Below are 14333 nucleotides of genomic sequence, written 5' to 3' on the forward strand. Positions count from 1 at the left end.
TGTACAGGAAGGTAGGGGAATGTTGTAGGTACTTTGGTATCTACTACATGAAAACAAAGATCCACTATATTTTTGAAGCCTTAAACACAATTTAGGAGAAGAGTTATTGTCTTTGTTTAGTATTTTACAATACAGAACAATTAATCGAGCATTGCATGTTTCTTTTGAATTGTACAATGTGGAACAGTTTGCATTATATATTTGCTTATTTTTTCAATGGAAATACTGTACTGAAAATGCACTGATAAGATTTTGTTGGCAGCCAGTTGTGGCCATTCTGTGCCAGCTTCCCGATAAGAAAAATGCAATAAAGCTGAAAGACTAGTTTGTTAGCAAAGAGATTCCCTTGCATCATTTGTTGTCACAAACTCCTACGCTATACTGTTTTTGAAAATGTGCTGTAGCTTTACCCCACTGTACTGAAAAAGGCTTGAGGTTTAGACTGGGCTGGCCACTTACAGATGACAATACAATTGTCTGCATTCTAGAGCACAATCACTACACTATACAAGTTAAAAAGAGCTAAAAAATGAGAGTGCCCCCAAGAAAGAAAATAGGCAAAATACAAATTTGGAGGGAATACATAATCATACAAATCTAAAGTTGATATCAAGCATTTCTTTACTGAGAATGTATACCTTACTGTTGTACTACTAGCGGACTCTAACTGCCACATATCTAAGTAGAGCTTGGCGGATAGCTGCTGCCTCTGTGTTTGGTGGACCTTCATTTGGGTGATGAGGTGGTTGTGGTAGGTTTTGGTGGTGCTGCTCAGGGCCCGGTTGTAAAAAACTTTGCTTCTCCTTTTCGTACAAGTTGTGCAATACACAACAAGCAACCACAACAGTTGGCATGAACTTGTGGTCAATATCAGACCGTTTGGCCAGCACACGCCATCTCCCCTTGAGGCGTCCAAACGTGTGTTCAACTTTCACAACTTGGGTCACCCATTCAAGTGAAGGTTAAACACCTCTTCTTCCTCTGAGAGATTAGGGCCAGAAAATCCCTTCATCAGCCATGGGAGGAGAGGGTAGGCTGGATCTCCAGCTTACAGGAGAGGCACCTGGACACCTTCCATTTCGATTGGGTTTTGGGGATGTCTCTCAGGGAATCTAGAATAGAATATCCACACAAGGTGTAGAGATAACATGTAGGCTATAATAAATAAGCACAATAATAAACAACTCTGCAGCTAATTGTTGTGATGATACTTCTGGTACTCATACAGTACAGGTCAAAAGTTTGGAAACATTAAGATTGTTTTTTACATTTTTGAAAGAAGTCTCTAATGCTTATCAAGGCTGCGTTTATTTGATCAAAAATACAGAAAAAACAGTAATATTGTGAAATATTATTACAACTTAAAATAATAGTTTTCTATTTGAATATAATTTAAACAATAATTTATTCCTGTGATGCAAAGCTGAATTTTCAGCATCATTACTCCAGTCTTCAGTGTCACATGTGACATCCAGTCTATCAAGAAATCATTCTAATATTCTGATTTATTATGAGTGTTGGAAACAGTTCTGCTGCCTAATATATTTGATGAATAAAAGGTTAAAAAGAACTGCATTTATTCAAAATAAAAAAATATTTTCTAATAATATAAATCTTCTTTATCACTTTTTATCAATTTAACACATCCTTGCTGAATAAAAGTATTGATTTATTTAAAAAAATATATATAATTACTGACCCCAAATTACTGACCAGTAGTGTATATTGTTGTTACAAAAGATTTCTATTTGTAAAAAATTTGCTTCTTTTTTTTTATTTATTCATCAAAGTATCCTAAAAAAGTATCACAGGTTATGAAAAAATATTAAGCAGCAGAACTGTTTCCAACTTTGATAATGAATCATCATATTAGAATGATTTCTAAAGGATCATGTGATAGACTGGAGTAATGATCCTGAAAATTCAGCTTTGCATCACAGAAATAAATGATAATTTAAAGTATAATAAATTGAAAACCAATTATTTTAAATTGTAATAATATATCACAATATTAATTTTTTCTGTATTTTTGATCAAATAAATGCAGGCTTGATGAGCAGAAGAAACTTCTTTCAAAAACATTAAAAATAGTAATGTTTCCAAACTTTTGACCTGTACTGTACATCAATGTGGAAATGAAACATAATATATGAACTGCATTTTCATTCAATCTGAGAGTGATTAAGTGTACCATCTACCAAGGTAAACAGACTCACCTGTACAGGTCAGAAGTGGTGAAGACTGCCGCGTCATGCGCACTACCGGGAGTGCCGACACAAATGTCCCTTATGATGCAATGATCGTCTACCACAGCCTGTAGTACGATTGATGGCCAGCCCTTTCTATTAACAAAATCCCAGTAGCCTTCAGCAGGGGGTCTAATCGGGACGTGAGTCCCGTCTATTGCACCATACACCTGTGGCACAAGGTGCGCTCTGGAGTTACGCAGCGAGATATCATGCGCCTCATCCACTCCAGGTAGGTATATATATCTTAGCATCATCCTCGTTCATATGGCATTGCACACGGCGTAAACACACGTTTAAAAAGCAAAACGCACCAAACAATTAGGCTTCATGTTTTTATATTGTAATCAATATATTTTTCTCTAGCGTAGTTGTTACTGAAATCTTTTGGAAGACTTAATTTATTGTTATTATTATTTTATTCAGCACTGCACGTAGCCTATGCCTACAAGGCACAACAAACCTGGTGTTCATTATTGTTGGAAACATTTGTGTGTGTGTATTCTGTGAATTAAAAAAAAAAAATTTAACCAGAAAAATCTAAAATCTATTCCCAAAATCAGCCCTATAGTTTCTCTTGATATCAGCATGTTCACAGGTTTTTTTTTTTTTTTGTCCTGCTGACGTCAACATTCACATGAGTCTTTGTACATGAACATGGTAAAGTGAAAATCAAACACCTTGGAAATTAAAGGTATGTACAATGTTTTTAGGAATGGCACAAAGGTCTCTGTCTTTGGATCATTGTTTCTAATAGTGTGCTTTTTGTCATTTGTTGTATATCTTTGGATTATGTTGTGTTGTAAATAAATCCAAACAATCAAAAGCCATTCTTTTTTTAATCTTTTTTAAAACATTGCTAAGCTACGTAATATGCTATCAGTTTCTGATGCAGAAAAGTTAGTTCATGCATTCATGACCTCGAGACTAGATTACTGTAATGCTTTATTAGCCGGTTGTCCTGCATCCTCAATTAACAAGCTACAGTTAGTCCAGAATGCCGCCGCTAGAGTTCTTACTAGATCAAGAAAATATGATCATATAACACCGATTTTATCATCACTGCATTGGTTACCTATAAAGTTCCGTATTAATTACAAGGTATTGCTACTGACTTATAAAGCCCTAAACGGCTTAGCTCCAGTCTATTTAACGGATCTTCTATCGCCCTATAATCCATCGCGCTCTTTAAGATCACTAAATTCAAGGCTTTTGGTCATACCTAGGATATCCAGATCAACCAAAGGAGGGAGAGCATTTTCACATTTAGCTCCAAAACTCTGGAATAGCCTTCCTGATACTGTTCGTTGCTCAGACTCGCTCTCCCAGTTTAAAACTAGATTAAAGTCGCATCTCTTCAGCCAGGCATTCATATAATATTTTTAATCTTACAGTTCAAATTACAATCCGGCCTCTAGTTAATAAACGCCAGAGGAGAACTGGCCCCCGACTGAGCCTGGGTTCTCCCAAGGTTTTTTTTTCTCCATTGGGTCACCTGATTGGAGTTTTAGGACACTATTAGGTCACTTGATGGAGTTTTTCGGTTCCTTGCCACTGTTGCCTTTGGCTTGCTCAGTTGGGGATATTCTGGGGATATCTAATTTGATTTTATCAATAAATTCCACTAGAAACAAACCTTGTTGTATTATTTTAATTTAATACTGTGAAGCTGCTTTGATACAATCTGTATTGTGAAAAGCGCTATACAAATATACTTGACTTGACTTGACTTAATCTCCTCATTCTTTGTGCAAGGTTGCTCAGAATGACAGGGCCTGATAGCTCCTAATAGGGCCGTTAGGGGAGGGTCTTTGTCTTTCTCAGGTGTGAAATCCATGCATATTAATGACGTGATCACGCCTCCCGCATAGAGCTTTCAAAAGTCTTGTGAAGAAATAATCAGTATGGGTTTCATGACCTTATTTCAGTGACAATTGTTTTTTGTATTTTCACAAACCACGCATAAATGTCATTATCTCAAAACTTCAAACTTTTACATACATGCTGCTGATATATTATTTTAGCAGAGTTTGTGCTGAACACAGTGTAATCAGACTTTAGCCATGAAAATGTCACAAGTAACAGAAATAAGCACAAATGTTAGAGCATGTCAGAACACCTCCAGGGCCAGAAAACACCTCAGACCCCAGAGGGTTAATGGTGTAAAAAACTCAGTATGCATGAAATAGCATTTCACCCCCCCTTTAAATATGAAGGAAAAACAGTGCTGGAAAATCTTGCAAAAACAAAGAAGCACCAGAGTTTTGCATTAGGCAAACGCAAAAATCTAGCCAAAAATGAATTGAATTGGGACGTCCTTCATCGTGCCGCTGTGACGCAATCAGCCTTCAAATACGGCCAATCGACCCTTCGGAGGATGCAGCCTTCACATTGGGACACAGCTTTTGTGTCAGGGACTTCCTGGAATGTCATATGATTATGGCACTTCTTCATGTGTTCCATATATGGACTAAATGTGCATAGGGCGCCCTCAGGCTGCCAGTGTGTATTGAAAACACAGTACATCAGAGTATCCAGCGCTCATAATGATTACATCGACGCATTTGGGTATAAATTCAATAAATATTATTCCTGTCTATAGAAATCTGATGTAAACCTATGAGAATCTATCAATATTTCTCCAAATCTGCAAATTTTTGAGCTAAATGCCCTGAGGGACGTTGTTTTGTCAAGCGCTGTCATGACGACCGCACAGGACTTTTTTCCTGAATGGGAGCGGCTGACGCTCATAATTCATATTAAAGGTATGGACTCATTTTTTCATTTCATAACTCCTGACACAAATTAAGACATAACTGTCACTATAAGTTTCTCAGACTACAACAGTGGTCAAATACTGAAACTTGAGTCTATCTTTTTAATGATGTATAGTTTGTCAAGGTAATAACATTAAATCTGATAGTAACTTTGAACTATTTAAACAAAAAAACGCTTCAGTGCGCCGGGGCACTGTGATGCGACGCTGATAAAGCAGACCCTCATATATGAGCTGAAGAATGTGCGGGATGAACCACCATACCATCCATTGCTTTTTTTCACATTTCTTGCATTGTGCCGCAAAATGACATGGACCCATTGCTTGTCTGTTTCCCAAGTGTGCTGTATTCCGCTGGGTTTTTGTTGTTTTGAGGTGCCGTATCAAACTGGTAGTATTGGACGCAGCATTGTTGAAACTGCTCGCATTGATATTGCAAGTGGTTGTTGCACAGCTTTCATATTCCAACTGAAAATAATTCCACACTGCAGATTTTTATCCGCGTATTCCTGCCACTTGCACGATGGCTGCTGTAAAATAAAGGATCAGGCTTGATAGAGCTGATACGGACAGTTAAAAAATACCTTGATCGGCCATGATAATTTAAGATCGGCATGGGACATTCCTAATTTCTATATTTATATCTGTTTACAATTTTTAAAGAAAAAAGGAAGGCTATTTTGTGACATGACACAGTCCATCACCCTTGTTTTAATCAAGTTTTAATGATAAATATGTATGTGTTTCCTCCAGGATACTGATATTCTCCTGCCAGGCTGTTGTTGTAAATAAGAATTCTTTCTTAAAGGGTTAGTTCACCCAAAAATGAAAATTCTGTCAGTAATTACTCACCCTCATGTTGTTCCAACCCCGTAAGACTTTCGTTCATCTTCGGAACACAAATTAAGATATTTTTGATGAAATCTGAGAGCTGGCTCACTCCTCCTGCAGGCTTATGGACACCTTAACTTGCTGGCCCAGAAAATGTATTAAAGACATTGTTAATATAGTCCAAGTGACTCCAGTGGCTAAATCTTAAGTTTATAAAGCGACGAGAATACTTTTTGTGCGGACAAACAAACAAAAATAACGACTTTATTCAACTATTCATTTCCTTCTCTCTGGACCTCGAGTCTTTTCACGTAGTGTTTAAGCGTAGCGCGTCTGTGTTGCACGTCACCATGTAGGCTCACTATTGGGCGACTCTGGTCATGTGTGATACGTGGTGACGTGCAACAGACGCGCTACGTTTTGCCTGGTTAAATAAAGCTGAAAGGGAACACACACAAAAAGACACGAATAAGCCATTTTTCATTCTGTATACTTTATTCTTACAGTTTATACTGTATTAAGCAATTAGTTGTTCAAAACAATCTATCCAGTTTCACTGATGATTAGGTAAAGTTCTTGACTTAAAACGTAAGAACTCATGAAATAGTATCTAGTCTTGAATAGTTATTATTTACTAAGGGTGTAACGATACATGTATTCATCCTGAACAGTCACAGTTCGGTGCATGCAGTCAGATGACAAATACAGTCAGCCACAGATGATCCACACTCCAGTTCAGAAGAAGGGGTAATGCAACGCTGTTTACTAAGCAATAATTAGTAACAAAAGTTGACAGTTAGATAATAGTGAGAATTGGACCCTAAAACTAAAGTGTGGCCATTTTTCCTATTGTATCGAAATTCTACCAAACCCCAAAATTGAGGTACGAACCGAACCATGACTTCTGTGTACCATTACACCCCTATTGTTTACATATTTGTGACTTATAAAGTCTGTAATTATTATCATTTTTTCTTTTCTATAATGTGCTCTTTTTAATGAAAGACATTAGAGATGGGAAATCACTGGAAAAACCCTTGTGTCCCACCTCAACTCTGTCGACTCTGTTTTAATATTTATATTTTAAAATCACTGTATTGTGGAGGATTTTCTGCAGGAGGATGATGCATGGCAGGGTTGCTGACCACAGATATCTAAAAGAAAAAAAGTATATATGAGCTATATGATCAGCTTCCTTGCTTACAGATGACTTACTGATGCTATTAAACACCCAAATTAATGCACCCATTACATCCACACACTTCAAGATCATATATAGTGACACTAAATTCAAATAATACATTTGCTTTGTGGAACTGTTTTTTTTTTTTTCAGTACCGTTTTAGTCAAAGTCTAATTAAACTGGGGTTACAAGCTTCTCTTACCTCTGAGTTGTTAAGATCATGGAAGTGATTGTGCCCAAAACAACAGGGTTGTTGAGTTAAAACTTGTGGAACAAACGGCACCTTTGGAAAAATGCACACAAATTGTTTTATGTCTTCTTACATGCAAAGACACTGGCAGACAGTTTCAGTATTTCAGGATTATAGACATCAATATACTTCAAATGGAGTAGAAAAAAAGCAAAAGACTGAAATCCTTCTGAAATGTCCTGGTGTGGAAACTTATGCATTCATTTGGATATCTTAAAGTCATTTTGCAACTGAAAGACTTGGCGCATCACTCACCTGTGGAGAACAGCAGGAGGTGGCTTTACAGGCAAATGCTGACAGACAGATGGAGATGATAAACTGAAGGAAGGCGAATATCAATGATACACTCCTGATTCCCCAGAAGAGAGTCTGAGAGAGAATTCAACATTAGCACAAATAATAATGACAAAATAATTGATGATTAGCACTCACAACAGTACACAAGCTGTGCAGAATCTATCATCCTTGAGGTTCATATAGTAATACAATATATTATATTGGATAAATGTGAATATAAAAGTTGGTAACATACCTCATACTTGTCCTTAGTATAATTACAATTATAATCATTGCAGTAATTGTACATGTTCAATGGCCCTAGACCAAAATCCAATGAAATCATGATAAAGGAAATGCCTGCAGTTATAGCACTTAAAACGTTCATTCCAAGTGAACCTTTCACCTATAGGTAGAAAAAAAAACATAAAATAGATTAATAAATGAACTATAACTTTAACTTGTTATAGGTTAAAACTTTAACTAGGTATATGGAGTGTGATAAAAATAAACAAACAAATAAAATATACCCACAAGCATAATTTATCAGGGTCTAAGCACCAATGTCTCATGTGGATGATTAAGGGATATGATTGAAATGTATCTATTTAAGAAATAATGTTTTTAACAACATAGTCCAGTCAATCTTCATTAGCTATGGTTTCCATCCACAAAGTATTATGTGCATTTTGAGTTATCACAGATACTTTTGTTAATATTTATACCTCTGTGAGTGACTATTTGGTATTTTCCTAAATTTCTGCAAGCTAATGTTAAGCTAACATAGCATATCAATATCGGTTATATAATGATACTCAGTACAGAATGTCTTGAATGCTTTCGTTCATGTTTTGCAGTAATGCTGTTTTATTAATTTCGGTGTATTTTATTGTTTTTGTGTGTTGTTCAAAATAAATGAACTGAAGTCATTTTAAGTCTGAATTCATAATTTACAACTGTTGAAATAGACTTGAACTTACTACTACTTGGACATAAATATAGGTTTTCTACTGAATGTTCGCCCATAGAAGTATAAATAAATAATAATAAAAAGTACCAACTGATTGCCAACACAACTATTGATCCATGATGTTGCACTAACTGGCAACGTTACAAAGTTACGTTGTGGGAATGGATCCAGGAATTTCCCTTTTCCGGTTGCCATAAGTAACTAGTTACGTCGCCATGACGACAGTTTGGTCATTAGATTACGTTGCAGTTACGTAACAGTCACGTATTTTTTATTAGCTGAGATGTCTGTTTAAACGTTTTAAGCCTTGTTCTTTATGACACAAATGAGTGTGCACTCTATGAATGAAATGAGCACAACACTATTATATTTATTTAGCCGCTCTGCGACCTTATTTTAGAACATTGTTTTAGAACTTATTCCTTGCAGATGCGTAACGCAGATGTAGAAATTGTTTTTGTGTTTTTTTTATTCCAAATATTCACAAACTTGTAAACTATATCATGAATTATATGATATATTCCGATTGTCAAATATGGAAGTGAATGCGTTTTGGCGCGAGATAAGTTTGCACTGCAATTCAGAGCTGTCATTGATTGCTATAGGAGAGGAAGAATTGTCTAAACTCGTTAAATCATCTAAATCAACAACATGTATGTTAGACCCTATACCGGCTATTGAAAGAGATGTAAACATAAAAGCTTTTTTACCAAGCATTATCATTTGTTCATATGCATTATATATATATTTTTTTTATTTACATCAATCAAATTTTTACCCTTAAATGGATTTGGGAGTTTTTTTGTATTTCCTAGTTCGGGAACAGACACAGTCTCTATGTGATGATAGCTAGGTGAAAGAGGCTCTATGTGATGGGATTTATCTGACCTTGGTGACGCGAGGCCGCTAGCAGACGGTCGGTTTAGCCAGTCTGTCTGCTTCCTGACCTGAGCCCCAGATTGTCATGTTTGAGCTCTAAGACTATGTGCCATATTACTAGAGAGAAGAGCAGCACCATCCCAAGAGGGATGAATACCATCTCTTTTCAACAGGTCAGGTCTGCCCCAAAAACTTTTCCAATTATCTATAAACCCTATATTATTTTGTGGGCACCACTTAGACAGCCAGCCATTGAGTGAGCACAGTCTACTAACTATCTCATCACTCCTGCGAACAGGAAGGAGGCCAGAGCAAATTACAGTGTCTGACATCGTACTTGCAAGTTCACACACCTCTTTAATGTTAATTTTAGTGATCTCCGACTGGCGGAGTCGAACATCATTAGTGCCGACATGAATAATAATCTAAGAGAATTTACGATTAGCATTAGCCAGCACTTTTAAATTTGCTTTGATGTCAGGCGGCAAACGGCAAACATGTGGCTCCCGGCAAACATGTGACTATGGTGGCTGGTGGCTCTATTTTCATGTTCCGTGTAATAGAACCGGCAATAACTAGGGCACATTCAACAGGATTGTCAGTGGATTCACTGAGTGGAGAGAATCTGTTTAAATGTTGTTATTGGAACGGAATAGCGGTGTTTTGTCCCGCGACTATAGATATTTAACGACTATAGATATATATATTCGTGAGGTTTTATAACCTGGAAGTTCCTGCCTTGCAGGCTAAACTGTTGTCAGTATAAGTGGCATGTATGTTCTGCCCAGTCGCTCATGCGCAGACCACATTCACGCACTGGCAAATATTTCTGGTATGGCACCAAGAGAAGAGTGTTTTTCTGCACAGACCGGCTATGCCGCTCTGTCCCCCACCAAGCGCCTGTGTACTGGTGCTGGCCCGCTCTGCTGGCCGCCTGTCCTACACTCGGTTGCGCTGAGGTTATCTTCTCCACACATAGACCGGTGAGACCGCTCTATTTTTCCCCTATATGTGCTTATGTACTATGCGGGCCCGTGCTACTGGCCGCATCTTTCACATTGATATATATGGACCAGCTGTGCCGCTCTATTTTCATATGAAGTGAAGTGCTTTGTACATGTGTTGGCCCGTTTCTTTACCGGCCACCTGTTCGGCATGCTGTTTTCCCCGGTCTCCCTGGAACTCATGCACTGGATGCTCGGCGCACACGGCGTTGACAATGGGTTCCCGTAGCGTAAGCAACTTACGCAATACGAGAGAACCTCTCGTAAGAGAACGTACTCGGTTACCTAACGTAACCTCGGTTCTCTCTAGAAGAGGAAACGAGTATTGCGTAACCGGCCGTGTTGCGCCACGAGCTTTTGCGCTTCAGACTGTGAAAACCAGAATTTCAGCCTACGAGCCCTGCTTATATACACACTGGCCACACCCACCTTGACGGTTAGAAGGGTGTGGAGGGCGCGAAGCGCCCTGATAGGGTGTGACGTCATACAGGGCTCACTGGTAGGCTTAGGCAGTTGCCGCCGGGCAGCCAATGAGCACGCTCTTACAGCCTGCCGTGGTCTGCCTGCTGCTGCACTGCGTTGACAATGAATACAAAATTAAGGATAATTTTTTGGCTTCAGATCTCGAAGAAAGACAACTTTCCTGTAGCGTAAGCAACTTACGCAATACTCGTTCCCTCTTCTAGAGAGAACCGAGGTTACATTAGGTAACCGAGTACGTTTGCTAGGACCCCCTCGAAAACGAGATGGTACATCTCAAGGGGTTAATCCTAATAACAATAAAGAAGAGTTTCAGTTATAGCCCCTCCTATAGGTGCCACTATGACACAGTTTGGTGTGAATTCTCAAAATGTCATGTAGTCTATTGCCCAGTTTCACAGACAAGGCTTAAGTCTAGTCCCAAACTAAAATGCATGTTTGAGCTGTTTTAACTGAAAGCAACTTGCACTGACATATCTTACATATGTCAGTGCCATTATTTTGTCTCAAGGTGCACATCAGTAATGCTTTTTAAGGCACAAAATCTACTTAAATGTCCTAATTGAACTAAAGCCTAATCCTGGCTTTAATCTAAGACCTGTCTGTGAAACCAGGCCTATGTCTATAAAATTTAATTAAGTTTGGAGATAAGGATAAATTTGTGAAAAATGAACATTGCCAGACAGTATAACTCACTTATATTGTCACGCTTCGATAAATAAAAATTTAGTGAAGATTGAACCAACATCCTAGGAGTTTGAAAATGTTTTTTTTTTCCTCCCTCCAAAAAAAATGTTTTTTTTTTGCACCACCTAGTGTTAGACAGATGTGTGTCTATGCACCTGAGTAGATGCGCACTCTTGAGACCTTCCTGACTGTCACGATCCTGGAGGGATGCCTTTTGTTTTGTATGTATTTCTCTGTTGAAATGTCTCTGTTCCCATTTGTTTCTGTGTTTAGTTCCTGTTTCCCTTGTTGCCTTGTTTGTTACCATAGTTACCCTGATTAGTTTCTGGTTGTTCCCAGCTGTGTCTTGTTTGCCATTCACGTCTTGTGTTTCTCATCTATTGTGGCTTTTGCACAGAAAAAAAAATGGGATAAAACTACACTTTGACATAAGTACATACAAAACACAAGGCACATCGATGGGATCATGACACTGACAAGTTTGGGGTCTCTATGAATTACGGTCACTGATGCCCATAGACTTTTTTGGCAGAAAATTAAGGAAAATTACTATGAACACAATAGGGTTCCAGTACCTCTGGTGCTTAAACCCTGAATAATAACAAGTGTTATGTACTGTACATACCAAACAGGGTGAATTCGGTTTGTTTTCTGCAGAAATGCAGAGTGAGCCTGCGATGATGTACTGAGAGCAGAGAGAAAGACAAAAATCAAGGCCTCTATTGGAATATGTGACTTGTGTTATAAAAGACACAACACTTAATTGTATAGCTGTTTCTTACGATGAGAGATCCCCAGTAAGGAACACCACTAAAGACAAAGATGGATTCTGCATGAATTGAAGACACGATTCCCAACAGGAAAGTCCACAGACCAATCATTATCTGGACAGTCTGTGAAGGACAAGAGAGTCTTTTATAAAGTAAAACAATATTACATTTACATTTATTACAATATAAAATGTAGAAAATACATTTATAACAGCTGTAGTATGGACTTTGTATTTTTGTTTTTCTACAAAAATATCTAGGTACTCTCATTGCATGAAATCACATACTGATTTGCGGACTAGCAAAATCTATTCATTACTTCACATTTTTTGATAGTTTGCAACTCCTAAAACATTCTTCTCTCTGACTGATACACTATACATTTTTTTTATGATTTTACACTGTAAATGATAAACCTTGTCTTCTATTGCTGTCTTTCCTACATTACCAAGGCATTGTCATTCTTCTATAAAAAAAAATGCTTTGTTCATGTGTGTACAACTCCTTTTTGGAATTTATGTAATTTCCTTACCTCACACATATACACAAAAATCAATTATTTGGGTTTATGAACAATTTCTCACCCCAAGGGCTTTTGGTTGGCCTTTCAGAAAAGGCTGAAGTTCATGAAGAGGTGAAACTCCTGCTAGCTGTTGTCCATAAACAGGCACAGGAACATTTGTCCCAGTTTGTGTTGGTGGTTGAAACTGGATGACAACCGTCGAAGAGTTTACGGGCATGACAGTGTGAGACATTCTTCTTTCTGAATCTGAAATTTACCTGTACAAAATCAGTGTAAATCAAGACTAGATTATAAAATAGATTTTCTATAAACAAACTTTCCAGTTTATTTATTAAAATATTATATATTCATAATAATTTAAGAGAAAAAGAACCTCAGACCATGCTGAGTGTCGTCCACATATTATTTATTTTTCAGAGGTCAGGTATGCATCTTTTACTCTTTATTTCTGAGCATTTGATGTTTTGTATTGACCATCTTTGAATTGATTGGTAATCGGCATGATACATTTACCTGATTATTAATACCTGACTTACTTGAAATTATTAACTCTAGTAGATTACGTTGTATCCATTGTTACCGCAAATCTGCATCAGGTTAGTAACAGACTTAAGTCCAGTTTTGAGTGGAGCATAGGGCACACCAACTGAGATTTCAGAGATCCAGCTAACACTTAGCACTAATTCAAGTGTACTTAGACTGTAAAGGCTAATAAAGCGAATTTCCGATTAGGATAACAAATTGTTGCTAAACCAACCTAAATAGGGTGAGTCTTACCTCTGTTTAATGTAATGTTACTCTAGATGGGAAACCATGGCATGACCAACCAAAGCTACTATCAGAGAAAGTAAGGTTGGTCGGCTTATATCTGTAGTAGTGGTCATGACCTCTGACAGAGGAGTGTATACAGATATAAGGAGTCTAAATAAAATACTTTTAGAGAGAGCAAGCATGGGAGTGGCCCTCGTGGGATCCACATTAAACGGCGACATTGGTATCCAAATGAACAAGTAAAGAGTTAAATAGAATAATCAAGTCAGATAAATTTTTATTGGAATTAAACTACTTTGCCACACTGAAAAGACCAAACGTGCAGTTATCCAATACCTGCTCTACTGATTACTGCTGTTGGGCCATTTGGCTGGGCCTTACAATATTTATTATTATAAACGTGGTCTTCATGTTGTTGAAAAACTTTTGAATGCAATGTCAATAGTAGTTATTTCCATTGGTTAAATTATTGGCATCAACTAGAATTAGACTGTAATAACAGAGAATGTACTATATAACAAACAGCTCATGTTTAAATTGATCCACATCATTTACATTTAATGCATTTAGCAGAAGCTCTTTTCCAAAGACACTACAAAAGTGCCCTACCAACCAATATAGAAGAAATTCATTTATTAATAAAATAAATACATATAAATAAAATGCAGAATATAATGCAAAGAAAAG

General features: G+C 37.4%; 1 protein-coding gene and 1 long non-coding RNA gene across 2 annotated transcripts in view; both read right to left on the reverse strand.

Moving 5' to 3' along the window:
• LOC309496110 (membrane-spanning 4-domains subfamily A member 4A-like) overlaps positions 1–14333 on the reverse strand; it is an 89239-nt gene that overhangs the window by 74792 nt on the left and 114 nt on the right. The window lies entirely within an intron of this gene.
• On the reverse strand, positions 6336–7758 carry LOC309498036. Its single transcript, XR_014205821.1, has 3 exons — positions 7542–7758; positions 7239–7319; positions 6336–7007 (listed from the first exon to the last, which is right to left on the reverse strand). It is a non-coding gene; the product is annotated as an uncharacterized lncRNA (long non-coding RNA).

The sequence above is a fragment of the Leuciscus leuciscus genome (genome assembly GCF_965113295.1).
Source record: "Leuciscus leuciscus genome assembly, chromosome: 4".
In the NCBI taxonomy this organism is placed as follows: Eukaryota; Metazoa; Chordata; class Actinopteri; order Cypriniformes; family Leuciscidae; genus Leuciscus; species Leuciscus leuciscus.